This window comes from Microcebus murinus, chromosome 20 (assembly GCF_040939455.1).
Source record: "Microcebus murinus isolate Inina chromosome 20, M.murinus_Inina_mat1.0, whole genome shotgun sequence".
NCBI classification, from domain to species: domain Eukaryota; kingdom Metazoa; phylum Chordata; class Mammalia; order Primates; family Cheirogaleidae; genus Microcebus; species Microcebus murinus.
This window is the reverse complement of record NC_134123.1, coordinates 41,259,837-41,276,614: the sequence shown is the minus strand read 5'-3', so window position 1 is coordinate 41,276,614 and position 16,778 is coordinate 41,259,837. Positions and strand designations below refer to the sequence as shown.

At 47.2% G+C, this 16,778-nt stretch overlaps 1 protein-coding gene across 1 annotated transcript in view; it reads right to left on the bottom strand.

Annotated features, from left to right (window-relative positions):
• Positions 1-7,314, bottom strand: part of LOC105865342 (uncharacterized) — a 35,999-nt gene extending 28,685 nt beyond the window's left edge. The window contains exon 1 of the transcript XR_012913740.1: positions 7,162-7,314. The gene's annotated coding sequence lies outside the window, so the exon portion shown is untranslated. The remainder of the gene's footprint in view (positions 1-7,161) is intronic.
• Positions 7,315-16,778: the final 9,464 nt, after the last annotated feature.

The window sequence follows — 16,778 nt, the reverse complement described above, 5'->3', positions numbered from 1 at the left end:
ATGTACAGCTATGTCCATTAATATGGCACAGGCTTATAGGCCCAGGACATCCTCAGAGTAAAACACTCTGCAGCCATGAAGGTAAAAGAGAAAGGTCTCCATCTGCCTTTATGGAGCAATGGACAGGACATATTGTGGAGTGAAAAAGGCAGGGTGGTGGAATAGTTGATTCAAGTGAAGGTTATGGATGCATATTTAAAAAAGAAAATTAAAAAGCAAACCCTAAAACTAAAAGCAAACTCAAATGAAAATAACTATATATTATATCAATATGATTAGTATTTTTACTTTAATGCAAACAACTATGCCTTCTGACTTATCAACAAAATATGTATTTATTATAGCTTTATGGTTATTGCTTTTATGGTATTTGTCTACCATGCAGGAATATAAAAATGGTTAATACAAAGTTCAACTTTAAGATGATGGCAGCCGGGAGTTGTGGCTCACGCCTGTAATCCTAGCACTCTGGGAGGCTGAGGCGGGCAGATTGCTCAAGGTCAGGAGTTCCAAACCAGCCTGAGCAAGAGTGAGACCCCGTCTCTACTGTAAATAGAAAGAAATTAATTGGCCAACTAATATATATAGAAAAAATTAGCCGGGCATGGTGGCGCATGCCTGTAGTTCCAGCTACTCGGGAGGCTGAGGCAGAAGGATTGCTTGAGCTCAGGAGTTTGAGGTTGCTGTGAACTAGGCTGACGCCACAGCACTCATTCTAGCCTGGGCAACAAAGCGAGACTCTGTCTCAAAAAAAAAAAAGATGATGGCTAAACTTATCTAAAGGCTCATGAGATTTTTATAAACATAATTGTTAAGACTGAATAGACATAAATGAATAAAATCTTATAAATCAAGTTATAATAATAATCATGTTTCATAGTATGTTTACTTAAAAAAGTTTTCTCAAATATTTTTTGTAAATATACCTTTAGAATTTTGCTAACATAAATTAAACAGTGGATATTTGTTGAGTATGTAAATCATTTCCAAATAAGATATAATGCTAAGACATTAATTACTAAATATGAGTCTGGATACTTTTGGCTTTTTATTTCAGAGAAAAAAGATATTTAGATATGTCAGTAAATATGTCCTATTCCACACTGAAACATTATTCCATTACAAAGCCTACATTTCTAAAAAATTAAAAAATGACTATTCATAAATTGTTAGTATGTGACTCACAGTTAAACTTTTCTACTTCTTAGGTTTTCACTATGAATTAAAGTTACTGAGACTTAAAATCTTGACTCACATATGGTAATTAAAACTAGAAAAAGAAACAATTCTGCACACAGAATATGTCAAGAAAATAAGATGTAAGCCAGGTGCGGTGGTTCACACCTGCAATTCTGACATTTTGGGAAACTGAGGCCAGAAGTTCACTCGAGACCAAGAGTCTAAGACGGGGCTGGCCAAGACAGTGAGATCTTATCTCTGTTAGGGCAATCCTGAATCTCCCAATTTTCTAAACAACAACTAAAGATCAACTCTAAGCTCTCCCTACTCTTTACTATCTCTCCCAAACTAGCAGGCAACCTGCTGAGACTCTCTTTTCACCAACACCTAAAAGAGCCCAGAAAAGAAATATAAATCTTTGTCTTTACATTTCCCCAGCTCATAGCTTTTAGAATTTGTTTTAAAACCTTAAAGTGTTCCTGAAAACCTTCTGGACAGACTGCAGGGGGTAAACTCCAGGCCTTTGTTTCCTGCCCAAAACCACATCTCAGGGGCAAAGATCACATCCCTTGCAATGGGCCTGACTACATTTCAAAGATAAGGAGATCTCCAGGAACAAAAAACAAAAAGCAGTCAGAAAGACAACAATGTCCACTTCTCAATCTTTTTAATTTTTACGCATATTGTACCCTTCATTTTAATATATGTGCATAATAAAAAGGGTGGAGTGTTAGGTTTCTTGCAGGTGGGAACCCAAGAATATATATAGGACAGAGTGTGGTTATGCAAAACTTAGTCTTGTAAAACAACAGCCACAGGAGTCCAGAGAATCCCGGATGCTATAAATCTGACACTGCAGCCAGCATTGCTTTCCACCCTCCCCCATAGGGATGAGGTTTACTCCTCCCCCTCTCTCCTGATAAGGACTTCCCTGGAGCTGCAGGATGGATGTGACCAGGACAGAGGTCTTAGCTTGTTGTTTGTGTTTATAACAAGAGGCTGTTCTGGCCCAATTACTTACTCCCCCGTCCTGGAGAAACCCCTTATAAAACCCAAGGGTCTCCCCTTTGCTCTTGTGGACACTTTCTTCAGCGTCCACTTATCTGCATCCAGATGCTCAAAATAAACAGCATTTTGCTACACATGAGTCTTCCTGTGTCTTTCTTTCAGCTCTGGACCCAAAAATCTCTACAAAAAAACAGAATAATTATCCAGGTGTGGTGGCATGAGCATGTAGTCCCAGCTACTTAGAAGCTGAGGAGAGGAGATCACTAGAGCTGGGGAGTTCGAAGTTGCAGTGAGCTCTGATGATGCTACTTCACTCTAGCCCAGCAACAGTAACACCCTATCTTAAAAAAATGAAGAAAGAAAAAAGAGAAAGAAGACAGACAGAAAGTAAATAACAAATGAACAGACTTGCAATATCTCATTCATCTAAAACATGTAATTTTTTGGTGCAAATGGTTACAAAAATAGACATGAAGATGTAGTTTCTGGTTACAAAAGTAACTTTGGCTTAAATTATTTAAAGACTGAATTAAATTGAAAGAATAAAAGAAAAAATTTAAATAAACAGTGACTACAGAAAATTACAGAAAGAAAGAGAATAGAAAGATTGTAAGGTTATAAAAGATGGATACAAATCTTACTTTGTGTGGTCAAAGCTGATTGAGGTTGGATAAATTTGTTTATAACATTTCATTAAAATGAACTTGAATATTAATAATACAATAATACCAGAATGAAATTTGGCTTTTGCATTTTAACAAGATTTTCATCAAATATGAATAGGGGATAATAAAAAAACTTTGGTTCACCTTTTTAAGTAAACTGTAAGAAAAAGAAAATGGGACAATGCCAGGTGCAATGGCTGACACCTGTAATCCTAGAACTCTGGGAGGGTGAGGTGGGAGGATCGCTTGAGTTCAGGAGTTTAAGACCAGCCTAGCAAGAGTGAGACCCTATCTCTACTAAAAATAGAAAAAAGAAAGAAATAGAAAATAGAAAAAAAATAGTAAAAATACAAAAATAGAAAATACAGGTTTTACCCTGTAGCCCCAGCTCCTCAGGAGGCTGAAGCAGAAGAATTGCTTCAGCCCAGGAGTTTGTGATTGCTATCAGCTAGGCTGATACCATGGCAGTCTAGCCCAAGCAACAGGAGACTCTGTCTCACTTTGTTGATTGTGCTTGAACTATGACCCTTTACCTTATGAGCTTCACAGAGACTGAGAAACTCCTTTCACCTGTAAAATAATTCAGTCTATTTGCAACATATGGCAGACATTTCAGCATTTCCATTGCACACACCACCATCAATCTTCCATACTGGTGGAATATATAAATGGGGTAATACAAAAATCAACTGAGAAAGTTTACAGAAACTTTTAATTTAAAAACATTTAACTTATGTTCTAGCCCCTTTGTTAAACATCAACTTTCTTCCTTTAAAATAAGATTAGGGCCCAGGCAAGGTTGCTCAAGCCTGTAATCCTAGCACTCTGGGAGGCCGAGGCGGGCGGATTGCTAGAGGTCGGGAGTTTGAAACCAGCCTGAGTGAGACCCATCTCTACTAAAAATAGAAAGAAATTAATTGACCAACTAAAAATATATATACAAAAAAATTAGCCGAGCATGGTGGTACATGCCTGTAGTCCCAGCTACTTGGGAGACTGAGCTAGTAGGATCTCTTGAGGCCAGGAGATTAAGGTTGCTGTGAGCTAGGCTGATGGCTGGGCAACAAGGTGAGACTCTGTCTCAAAAAATAAATTAATTAAATAAGATTAGGAAGGCCCATGGACATGCATTAAGTAGCATACAAAGCAGATTTCCTTAAAGGTAATATTCTTTATTACTGCCAAGGCCTTGTAAAACTTCTCACTAAAAATTTGACATTAAACATTAATTAATTTTAATTAAACATTCTTTTAACATCAAGCTCCCAGGACATGTTGACACTAAAGATCATGACCTCCACCCTAAAAAGTATATTTATTGAAAATACCATTAAAAAAATTCTCATCTAATCTTGTGAAGGGAATCATGGGAGGTATCGTTGACCAGTCCCTGTGCTGCTAAATTGAAGATCAATGTCTCTTATAATAATTCACACTTCTAAACTGCCTATAAATTGAGCATTCCCATAACTCCCTTCTCAACGCTACTAATTTGATAACTACTCATGGAACTCAGCAAAACACTTTAATTACACTTTCCAGTTTATTAGAATTGGTACATGCAGGAATGGCCAAATGGAAGAGATGTGTAGTGCAAGACAAAGTGGTGGGGCAAGATGGCACTAGAAACTAATGCTGGTAAATAGCTGTGATTAAAGAAATCTCCCATCCTTTTTGTTCATTAAGAGCAGCTCACAGCAAAGAAACCCTTTATGTTATGACTTAGACGATGCTCCCTGTTTTACCTATCACAAAGCCAGACACAGACCCTAAAAATTCCCATTTTTGCTTCATAAACAATTAGATGAACAATTCTATATTTACTAGTCTAAACAGAATACTTGTTAACCAAATGCAACTTAAGTGTCTCTCCTTTTGCCTGGCCCCTGAACTGTAATCCCCCCTTCAGCCTTAATTAGTATATAACCCCACTCTCTGCCCCTCCTAAGAATAGTCTGAATTCAGGGTAAATCATTCTCTGATTTACCATATAATTTGCCACCTGACATCTTAACGTCTACCTCCAATGCTTTTTTTCTAATCTCATTTACTTTTTCCTATAAAAAAAAGGAAGCCCCTTTCTGCCTAACCTTTGAGATGCTTGCAGATCGTATATTTGGTGCTTCCCACAGTTGCAATACTCGTTCACAATCAAGTCACTTCTCACCTAAATCTGAAATTGTTATATTTTCCAATGTCTAAAAACAGTCCCAGGACAATAACAGTTGCACTCCCAGAAGGGGCATCACACCGTTTTCTGTCCCTTAACCAACCAAACCTTCCAGTGGGTCCCGGCTCCCAGCTTTCCAGGGGTCTGTAGCTTCTCTAAGCATAAAGGGCTCCTTCCATGGCTGGCACGAGTAGGCTAGAACACCTTCAATGACCTCCTTTGGCTCACTCAAGATTGGCCTCGGCTTGGAGTCCCTGGTCTCATGCCTCTGCTTCTCATTCAGGGTTATTCATTTCATTGTAAATAAAAGAATACCCAGTGTTTGAAGAATCTAGCAAAATTACTTAAACTCAGTGTATAGTTTTATAGAAGGGAGGACAATTCTGAAGGGAAAAATACTCAAACCACAATGTTTTTCCTCTGTTCTCACACCGCAGCAATCAACACAGATTTATGTGATCGAATGGGTACAAATTTCTCCCTCATAACAAACAAGTAATCAAATTTGCAGCTAAATGTCCTCAAATACAGCTCAATATGATACTATCTGACTGAAGATAGTGTCAAATCACACAGGTTTAGGATTCAACCCCCAAAACTATCCCCCCTTTCAGACACCACTTGCAGATGCAGGACTCCAAATCTTCTAATAGCCTCAAGTAGGAGTTCCATGGCCTCCTCTGTATATGTGATTAATTTCCTAGACCAGCTCACAAAGCTCAGGAAAATACTTATTATATTCACTGGTTTATCATAAAAGATATCTTGAAAGATATAAACAAAAAGCCAGATGAGAAGCTACACAGGGCAAGGTATGGGGAAAAGGAGTGCACAGATTCAAGCCCTTAACAGGCTCCCCACTTCGAGGAACCACCACCTGTTCAGCTATCTAGAAGTTCTCCAAACACTGTCCTTGGGGTTTTCATAGAAGCTTCATTTATAAGCATGATTAGTTTATCTAGTCATTTAGTTTATAAGTCATTTACAATCCACTTAACCTTCAGCCCCTCCCTGCTCCCCAAAGGTTGGGAGTGGGACTGAAAATTCCATCCCTCTAAGTAAATGGTTTACCGGGCAAGCAGTCTCCCACCCAGGGGTTTCTGTGAGTTTTGCATAAATTGTCTCATTAACATAAGCTCAGATGTGTTTGATCCACTAATTGTAAACAACAAAAGACTGTCTTTCACCTTTACCATTCATTTGTTTCTATTTCGATTCCTGGGTATACTTGCAAAGCCCTGAAATTCTATTAAAAATCACCTGCAAATAAGCAACAGACCTGAGAGATCTAATACACTCACTCTGGGGAAGAAAATAGGTACGTAAACAGGTTTTTAAAATGCAATGCAATAGTTTTTCTGAAATCTACTTTTTTCGACTCTTTTTTATGACGATATAACGACTACAAAACTGTGACCACTCAATTCTTGAATTTGGTTTGCTGTCTCCTGCACGTTGTAAAAGCATTTGTGTCAAGACTCCAGGTGGACCCCAAAAACAAACTGTGGAAGACTGCTCTCTGATTCATAAATCATGGTTTGCTTTAATAAACTCTAGCATGTTTTCGAGCGGTGCTTTTGTTTAATTTTTAACACGAGAGCGGAGTGGCGGGGCCGCAGGGCCAACAGCCCCTCCTACGCATGAACCCCGCACCCCAGTCGAAATCCTCCCTGATGAGCCTGCCGCGGTCGCGCACAACGTAGGGAGACGCGGGGCTGCACCACGGAACCCCCCGATGCTCCCACGGGACACAGATGCCCGGGAGGATGAGACAGGACGCCACTCACCACTTTCCGACTTCCGTGGTGCCCAGGGATCCTTCCTGCAGACGTTTCAGAAACCGCAGGTCAGAGGCTGACAAAGGATGAGGGTTACCTGAGTTTCCCAAAACGAAGAAGGAGCACTAAAGACAAATGGGAGCGTGGAGGACCGGCAGCAGACAAAGGGCAGGCCAGGTCCCGGAAGTCCCACCACTGGATCCGGCTGCGGCCCAACCCCGCTGTCAGCCACAGGGACTGAGGGCCAAGCCGGCCTGGTGCGTCCGTCTGCAAACGCCGGTCAGTCCGGGAGGCCCAGGTCCTGCCCCAGCCAGTTCCGCTGGGTTTCAAACGCCCTAGCACAGCCGCCCCGCACACTCACCATTTTCTGACTTCCGTGGTGCCCAGGGATCCTTCCTGCAGACGTTTCAGAACCCGCAGGTCGGAGGGTGACAAAGGCTGAGGGTTACCTAAGTTTCCTGAAGCAAAGGAGCACTAAAGACAAACCGGAGCGTGGAGGACCGCAGGAGACAACGGTCAGGCCAGGTCCCGGAAGTCCCGCCCTCCCTCTGCGTGCCTGATTGGACAGTTCCAGTCCCAGGATTTCTGATTGGGTAGGGCTCCTGGCCACACCCTTTAGGGCCCTGACAGACATAGGTGATCCCACCTGCTAATGGCGACAACCAGGGCTTGCTTTCTGCACTGAGACTTGGGGCTGCCTGGAGGACGTTGGCATTTAACCTGTTGGGAGTCGACTACTTCTCACCACCCCACCCAACAGAGAGACAGAGACACCGAGGATGCAAACAATCAAGAGGAGTTTATTTTCTGGCTAGCCAGGGTCCAAGCCTTGAGCACCAACGCAGTGGTCACTCTAGTAGGCAAGGACCCCGACCAGGGTTGCAGCGTGCCTTTTATCCCTATGGTGCATACGCTATGCAGTGGCTGATCACGGTGGATCATGCATTGACCTTTAACATGATTGGTTGGCTGGCAGCCCCACTATACAGGGGTTCGAACAATGCAAAGTTGGCGCAGTCAAGCAAGCAAGCAACAGTTTCCAGAAGCCGGATGTTAGTTCCGGCTTCACTGGGGTGTGGGCCTTGCAGGTATGCAATGTCTCGACCCCTCACATTCCCCCCTTTTTTTTAGAAGCTGGTCGAGCACTCTTGCACGTCTCTTGGGTCTTTTAAAGGTTTTAAGTCTGTGCTACCTGACCAAAGCCTCTGATACTGCTGCTGCAACACTAAAAGCTGTACTGTATTAACTCTTTTCTTTATAAAGGTTATTATCTTGTTCAATATGCAGGGTCCGAATGTAAAGACTAAGAGCAGAATTACTAGTGGTCTTAATAGCGTTGAGATAAGGGTAGTTAGCCAAGGGGAGCTGTTAAACCAAGATTCAAACCAACCTGCCTGCAGCTCGTTTTCTCGCTTGCGGCGGGCAAGCCCTTCTCTAACTTTAGCCATAGATTCCCTGACGACTCCTGTGTGGTCTGCATAGAAACAGCACTCTTCTCGGAGGGCAGCACATAGTCCCCCCTGTTGAAGGAACACTAGATCTAGCCCCCTCCGATTTTGTAGTACTACTTCGGACAGGGAGGTCAGAGACTTTTCCAGATGGGAGATAGACTCTTTTATTTTTGCAATGTCTTTATTAATGGCTGCTCTCAAGGTGCTGAATCCTCTTTGTTGCATTGCTAGGGAGGAGATACCAGTCCCTGCTCCTATTGCCCCCAAGCCAAAAAGTGTGGCCAGGGTAATGGCTGCAAGGGGTTTTCTTTTTCTCTGGAAAATTAGGTTAGTGACCCCTTGGCCTGCCCTGCTGGTGTACATGGTCTCTACTGTATGGTATATTATCTTAGGGAACACTAACACCATAACACAGTATTCTTTAGATTTATTAAAAACTGATAGGCTAAGGCAAGGGGTTAAACCTGTGTTGGAGCAAATCCACCATCCACTTGGCCCGGGAATGACCCATTTTTCTTTTCCTGATTGATTTATTATTCTGTTACCCCCGGCACAGAGCTGTGCATGGCTGGGTGGCACTGTTCCCAGGCAGGTCCCCTTGCCAAGAACTGACTGAAAAGTGAGACCAGGGCTTTTACAGTCCCATTGACATGACCTAGGGGAGGCTTCTGTGGAGAGGTTGAAATTGGCGGCCATTCCCACTGCTTTATAGAAGGGAGGCCGTATATCATAACACAGCCAACAGGCCTCGGTAGCATTGGGATTGGACCTATTTAGGGCCTCGTATGCAGCTATCAACATCTTCCACAGAGGATCTCTAAGTTCTATTTTAGGCACCGCGCTTACGGGGCTCCCTACGGTGAGTGAGTTTGTTCCTAACTTTATCACTGGTTTGGGGTGCACTGTGGCCGGCCGTGGGTGCAGCACCTGGTTGGGCCCTACTGCCACCGGGAGTGGGGAAACTTTAAGTTTGATAGCCATTAAAGAGCAGAGGTATGGCCTCTGATAGAGGCATACTCCCCATGAGAGTCCTGTTACTCATCGCTTGTCTTTTTTTCCTTCTTTTGTGAATTTTATTCTCACTAGGTTGCAGTTCGCTGCGTATCTGTCCTTTGTGCAGGGTTGGACGTAGGACATTTTAATGAGGAAAGGTTGGATCTGCCATTTCCATTCCCCATCATTTGTGGTGACACAATCCCACTTGGCACAATAATGGTTAACAATTCCCTCACAGCGGCGGTTCTCTTTCGCAGGCCGGAATCCTGGGCATGCGAAGAAACCTGCTCTACTCATGTCTATTCTTCGCTGATAGTAATAGGGCACCACCGATCTACCGGCTGCGAGACCGACCGCGAATGGGGGCCTCCCAGGGCCGGGCGCCCCTGGAGGCACACTCACGATGACGGGGCTTATTTTTTCTAGGTTAAACATAAGGTCTGGCCACCATCCGTTTACGGGGCCTACCCCCGAAGTCGTGTTCCAGACTTTATGAGTCTCTTGATTGGTAATCTCCCATGTGAGGTTATGAGGTTGGTGGGGATTGCTATTTATCACGGCTGCCACACTCCTGCCCACAAGCAAAGTAACCCCAAAGCACCCACATAAAAGATATAAAACAAGCCTAGCATGCATCTCTGCAATGGAGTCCAACCTCTAGGTGCTACAGTCCCAAGTCCGACTCCAACTAGTATGACCAGTACTCTAAAGAGGACTGGAGTCACTAAGTTCATCTATGCTGGTGTCACCCGGGTCAGCCTGGTCTTTAGGGGGTTCTCCGGATCCACCGTTGCCTTCAACTGGCTCTGGCACTGCTCTTGGTCGCTCTTGCTAGCTGACCTCACGTGGGAGTGGTGTATCCAGGTTGATATTCCATCCGCCTTGAGGGCAGTGGGAGTAACAAGGATAACTTGAAAGGGGCCCTTCCATTTAGGCTCGAGGGTTTTGCTGTTATGTCTTTTTACCCATTCCCAGTCCCCCGACTGGTGTGGGTGATAAGAATGTTCAGCACTACCCGCCCCCAGCCCTGTGGCCTGGTATATGGCGCGGAGGGCCGGCCACACTCGGCTGTGAACGCGCTGCAGAGCTTGTACGGCTTGTAACACGTGTTTGGGGTGTTTTGGGAGAGCCTCGGGGCTCACCCTGGGGACCACGGGCGGAGGAGTGCCATACATGATTTCAAAGGGAGTTAAATCTAAATGATAGGGGGTGTTCCGGGCTTGGAACAGGGCGAAGGGAAGGAGGGTCACCCAGTCCCCGCCAGTCTCTAGGGCCAATTTAGTCAGAGTCTCCTTTATTGTTCTGTTCATTTTTTCCACCTGCCCTGAGCTCTGGGGGTTATAGGCACAATGCAGCTTCCAATTGGTCCCCAGAGCCTGGGCCAGTCCCTGACTAACTTGGCTGACAAAAGCAGGTCCATTATCTGATCCTATTCCTTCTGGCAGTCCATACCTAGGAACTATTTTTTCTAATATTTTCTTGGCTACCGTTAGAGCAGTCTCTCTCTTAGTGGGGAAAGCCTCTACCCACCCGGAGAACATATCCACCATAACTAGCAGATACCGGTACCCATATTTCCCAGGCTTTACTTCTGTAAAATCTACTTCCCAGAACAGCCCTGGCTGCCTCCCCCTTTCCCTCGTACCTGCGTGGGTCCCTTTGACCCTCCCCGGCTACATGACTTGGCAGGCTTGGCAGTCCCGGACGATGTCGCTTGCCACTCGTCCCTGTGACATGAACCTAAGCTGGGCGGTGTTTAATAGTTGTAACATTTTTTTCTTTCCTAAATGTGTGGTCTGGTGTAGGTGCGTTAACAGGTGACGTCCCAAAGTCTCTGGCACTATCAGGCGGCGTTCTTCGTCTTGCAGCCAGCCATCTTCGTCTTTTTGCACATTTAACTGTTTTGTAGCCCAAGCTTCATCTGCGCTGGAGTAGTTTGGCAGAGGGGGTATCTGTCCCATGCCCGGGGGTGGTAGGCTTATATGCAGAATGTGGGGTGGCGCCGCACCCTCTGCTGCTCTTTTAGCCTCGGCATCTGCCCTTGGATTGCCCCGTGCCTCCAGTGAGTCTCCACCCTGATGTCCCGGGGTGTGGACTACCGCCACTGCCTTTGGCAGCAAGACAGCTTCTAGCAAGTGGAGTATTTCGGGCTTGTGCTTAATCTCCTTCCCTTCTGCTGTGATGAACCCCCTTTCTCTATAGAGGGCTCCATGTATGTGCACAGTACCAAATGCATAGCGGCTGTCAGTATATACTGTCAGCCTCTTCCCTCGGGCCCGACTAAGAGCTTCTGTCAGTGCGATCAATTCTGCCTTTTGGGCAGATGTTCCCTGTGGAAGGCATGCCGCCCAGACAAGTTTGCCTTGATCATCGACTATGGCCGCCCCCGCATACCTGTGTCCATCGCGGACGAAACTGCTCCCGTCCCAGAACCAAGTTAGGTCGCTGCTCGGAAGGGGGCGGTCCTGCAGGTCCTGCCGAGCCATCTGGGTCTCAGCCAAGATCTCGAGACAGTCCTGTTCAGGCGCGGCAGAATCGGGGTTTGGTAGAAGCGTTGCCAGGTTTAGGACAGTGGGGGCTCGGAACTCAACTCGGGGTGCATCCAGCAGGAGCCCTTGGTAATGGGTCAGCCTTGCATTTGTGATCCATCGCCCCGGCGGCTGCTTTAGAACTCCTTCTATAGGGTGTGGCATGGTGATTAACAGTCTCTGCCCCAAGGTAAGCTTGTCAGCGTCCTTGACCAACAGGGCAGGCACGCAGGCCACCCCGCCGCCACCGGATCTAATTTCTTTGACAAGTATGCCACTGGCCTTTTCCAGGGCCCCAGGGCCTGTGTGAGTACGCCCTTTGCCACCCCCTTCTTCTCATCTATGTAAAGGTGAAACTCTTTGGTGGGGTCTGGGAGCGGCAGGGCCGGGGCTTCCAGCATGGCCGTTCTTAGGGCCTGAAAGGCGCTAGCCATTTGCTCAGTCCATTCCCACGCTTTTCCTGCCTTACATCCTTCATACAGGGGCCGAGCCTTCTCTGCAAATCCTGGAATCCAGAGGCGGCAGTATCCTACTGACCCCAGGAATTCCCTCAGCTCCCAGCTCGAAGTCGGGGTGGGTATTTTTAACACAGTCTGCTTCATGGCCTCGGTCAGCCATCTCTGGCCCCCCTTAATCTTGTACCCCAAATAAGTGACTTCATCTTTACAGATCTGGGCTTTCTTGGCACTGGCCCGATACCCCATTTCACCTAGTACTCTGTGAAGTCCTGCCCTCCAGGCAGGTCTGGGGGTCGGGGGCAGCTAATAACAAATCATCCACGTATTGTAGCAGAGTTACCCCCGGGTGGTTGGCGCGATACTCACTCAGGTCACTGTGGAGGGCCTCATTGAACAGGGTAGGTGAGTTCTTGAACCCTTGAGGCAATCTTGTCCATGTTAATTGCCCATGGATTCCTCTCTCATCATCCTGCCACTCAAAGGCGAAGATCTCCTGGCAGCGTCTTGCTATTGCCAGGCTGAAGAAGACATCTTTTAGGTCCAAGACGGTGTACCAAGACAGCATAGGAGAGAGAGAGCTTAACAGGGTATAGGGGTTGGGAACAGTCGGATGGATCTCTAAGGTCCTTGCATTGACTTCTCTAAGATCCTGCACAGGTCTATAATCCTTTCCCCCTGGCTTCCTCACTGGCAACAGGGGAGTATTCCAGGCCAACTAGCATTTCCGGAGAATTCCACTGTCCAGGAGTCGCCGAATGTGGGGCGTTATTCCCACCCTGGCCTCCTGAGACATAGGGTATTGCCAGACTCGGGCTGGCTCGGCTCCCGGTTTCAGTTCAATGTAAAGAGGCGGCCTGTGTTTAGCCCATCCCATACCCCCTGTTTCGGCCCAGGCCAAGGGAAACTCACTGAGCCACTGGTCCATGTCTTCACCTTTGCCCCTTATGGGCTGATACAGTCTATATTCGTCTGCTTGTGTCAATGTGAGAACCTGGGTAATTCGGGGGCCATTGAGGAGGTTACCTTTGTCGTCAGTCACTGTCACTCCCTCATCTTCAAAATGGATTCTAGCCTTCAGTTTGGTAAGGATGTCTCGTCCCAGTAGTGGCGTGGGGCACTCAGGGATGACCATGAAGGCATGACTCACTTGTCCTGAGCCTAGGTCTAGTTTCCGCTGAGTAGTTCATGGATATGGCTTAGTCCCCGTTGCTCCCTGCACCTAGCTGGTCTTACTAGATAATTTTCCTGAGGTTTTGGTCAGCACTGAATGCTCGGCTCCTGTATCTATGAGGAAGTTGACTGGATTCCCCTCCACTTGTAGGGTTACCCTGGGTTTGGGGAGGGGAGCCGAACCCCGTCTCCCCTATTCATCAGTCACCTGTCCTGCCACCATAATTTTCTCGGGCCCTTCGAATCTTTGCCCCCTTTCTTTTTGGGGCATTCTCGGGCCCAGTGCCCATGCTCCTTGCAATTGGCACATTGATCCTTGCGTAGCCTCTCTCCCCGGGGCCTTCTCCTCTCCTCTGACCCTATCTGCCCCCCTCTCGTGGCAGCTAGCAGGATTTTTGCCATTTCTTTGTTTGCTTTTTGCGCCTCTCCAGCTTGGAATTTCCTGTCTTCTATTCTTATCCTTTCTAGCCTTTCTTCTGGTGTCTCCCTATTGTTGTACACCCTCTCTGCCACTTCTAACAGGTCTTGCAGAGTTTTCTCGCCTAGCCTATCTATTTTCTGTACTTTCCGCCTAATGTCAGGGGACGCTTGGTTGACAAACGCCATGATGACAGCGGCCTTTTTTTCTTCCACTGTGGGATCTATGGTAGTGTACTGCCGGAAGGCCTCCATGATTCTTTCTAAGTATGCTGCCAGGCTCTCCTCCGGCCCCTGACAGACATCCCCTACCTTAGCCAAATTGGTCAGCTTTTGCGCCGCCATGCGGAGACCGGCCATCAGAGTCTGGCAGTAGACTCGAAGACACTCCCTACCTTCAGCCTCATTGTAGTCCCAAAGTGGTCGTTCAAGGGGAAAGGTTCGGTCGATGGCTCGAGGGTTGGTAGTGGGCCTGCCGTCCTCTCCCGGAACCAACTTCCGCGCCTCCCCCTGAATTCTTTCCCTTTCTTCTGTGGTGAAGAGCACCTTGAGCAGCTGCTGGCAATCATCCCAAGTGGGCTGATGTGTACAAAGAACAGAATCTAAAAGGTTAATGAGATCTCTGGGGTTCTCGGAGAAGTTTGAGTTTTGAGCCTTCCAGTTGCAGAGGTCACTACAGGTGGAAAAGGGCCAATATTGGAATGTCTGTATTCCATCTTCTCCGGGGGGGCCCATTGTTCTCAAGGGAAATGTCCTCACGGGTTCCGGATCTGGGGTCCGGCCTGCCCGTTGCCTAGTACCATAGGCTGGTCCTTTAGCCGTGGGCTTTTCATCCCGGTGTGACAGGTGCTGCAGGGGCTGCAGGAGCCGCCGGAGTCACCCTTGGGTTATAGGGCGGGGGCGAACTCTACTCGGGACTGGTCAGATCAGGGTAAAGATTGGAGTCTGGGAGGACTTTTGTGGACTGCCCACCCTGCGTCTTGTCTTTCTTAAGATCTTTTACCGAGAGCACCTCTGTGCGCCCTCTAAAGGGGGGCACAAATGCTCTCATCCAAAGTGGGGGGTCACGGACCAAGTCCTGCCAGACTACAATATAGGGGATTTGGTCGGGGTGTCCCGGGTGGCCGAAAATTTTCTCTTTCACTTTTTCTACCAAAACGGCATCAAAAGATCCCTCCCTTGGCCATCCGACATTTAACATGGGCCATTCAGCCTCACATAGGGTGACGAGTTTCTTTTGGTTAACCTCTAGAGAGAGATTATGGGCCCTGATCTTCACTTCTTTAAAATGGCCCACCAAAAGCGAGAGGGGAGTGGTCATGGTCTGGCCCACGTTCGGGGGTCAGGGCACGACTCAGGGGAATCTATTATGGGGAGATGACCGTACCTGTGGGGCCAGCGCTGGGCGAAAGCCCCTGGGGCGAGGATCCGAAATCCCAGCCTCTCACTTTCTTTTAGGAGATAATGACCTAGTCCTCCACGTACCAGATATTCTTGGCACAGTTGACAATACCCGGGGTGTCCCGGGCTGGGACAATGAAGGCCCCCCGGGATAGCCGGGGAAATGCCTCCGTCCTCTACCCTTAGGTCCCCCTTTGGGTCTTTGCACGGATCTCCAGAGTCAACGGTTTCCCTCACAAAGCCCATACACATAGACAAACATCAAAACACAGACACACATGCACGAGAAAAAGACCAAACAAGGTGACACACAAAGGGGACACACGAACCTACCCTGGCCTAGACCCTTCTTCCCGGATCTAGTCTGACCGAGTCCTAGACTCCCAAGTCAGACTCGAAACCAGAGGACGTCTCCGCCTGGCTCTGACCAGCGACCCTCCAGCGCTTCCGCCTAGGTCCTATGCCGGCGCCCTAATCCGGGGCCTCGCAAGGGGATTCCACGTCCCTTGCCACACTACACCCGGCTAGTCCGGGGTAGATTTCCACACTCCTCCCTCTATCCCGCCCTCTGTCCAGTGGGGCAAGAGAGGCAGCAATCCCAGACGAGCCCCCAAATGTTGGGAGTCGACTACCTCTCACCACCCCACCCAACAGAGAGACAGAGACACCGAGGATGCAAACAATCAAGAGGAGTTTATTTTCTGGCTAGCCAGGGTCCAAGCCTTGAGCACCAACGCAGTGGTCACTCTAGTAGGCAAGGACCCCGACCAGGGTTGCAGCGTGCCTTTTATCCCTATGGTGCATACGCTATGCAGTGGCTGATCACGCGTGGGTCATGCATTGACCTTTAACATGATTGGTTGGCTGGCAGCCCCACTATACAGGGGTCCGAACAATGCAAAGTTGGCGCAATCAAGCAAGCAAGCAACGGTTTCCATGGCAAGCAAGCAACAGTTTCCAGAAGCCGGATGTTAGTTCCGGCTTCACTGGGGTGTGGGCCTTGCAGGTGTGCAATGTCTCGACCCCTCACAAACCTTGTATATGGGTTATATCCAAGCTGGGCACGGTGGCTCATGCCTGTCATCCCAGCACTCTGGGAGGCCGAGGCGGGAGGATCGCTCAAGGTCAGGAGTTCAAAACCAGCCTCAGCAAGAGCGAGACCCCCGTCTCTACTAAAATAGAAATTAGCCAAACAACAAAAACTTAAAAAAATATAGCCAGGCATGGTGGCACATGCCTGTTGTCCCAGCTAATCGGGAGGCTGAGGCAGGAAGATAACTTGAGCCCAGGAGTTGGAGGTTGCTGTGAGCGAGGTTGATGTCAGGGCATTCTAGCCTCAGGTGACAGAGAGAGACTCAGTCTCAAAGAAAAAAAAAAAAGGTTATATCTACTTATGAATAATATATATCGTATTCAAAATTGGAAACTATCTGATGACAAACATTTTAAAATTTCAGATTTGGTAAAGGTTGTATATTTTTATTGCTTAACTTTTCTTATGCACTTTGTTAGGTTTGGGGAGTTTTCTGCTGTCTTGATCTGTCTACTTTCATCAAC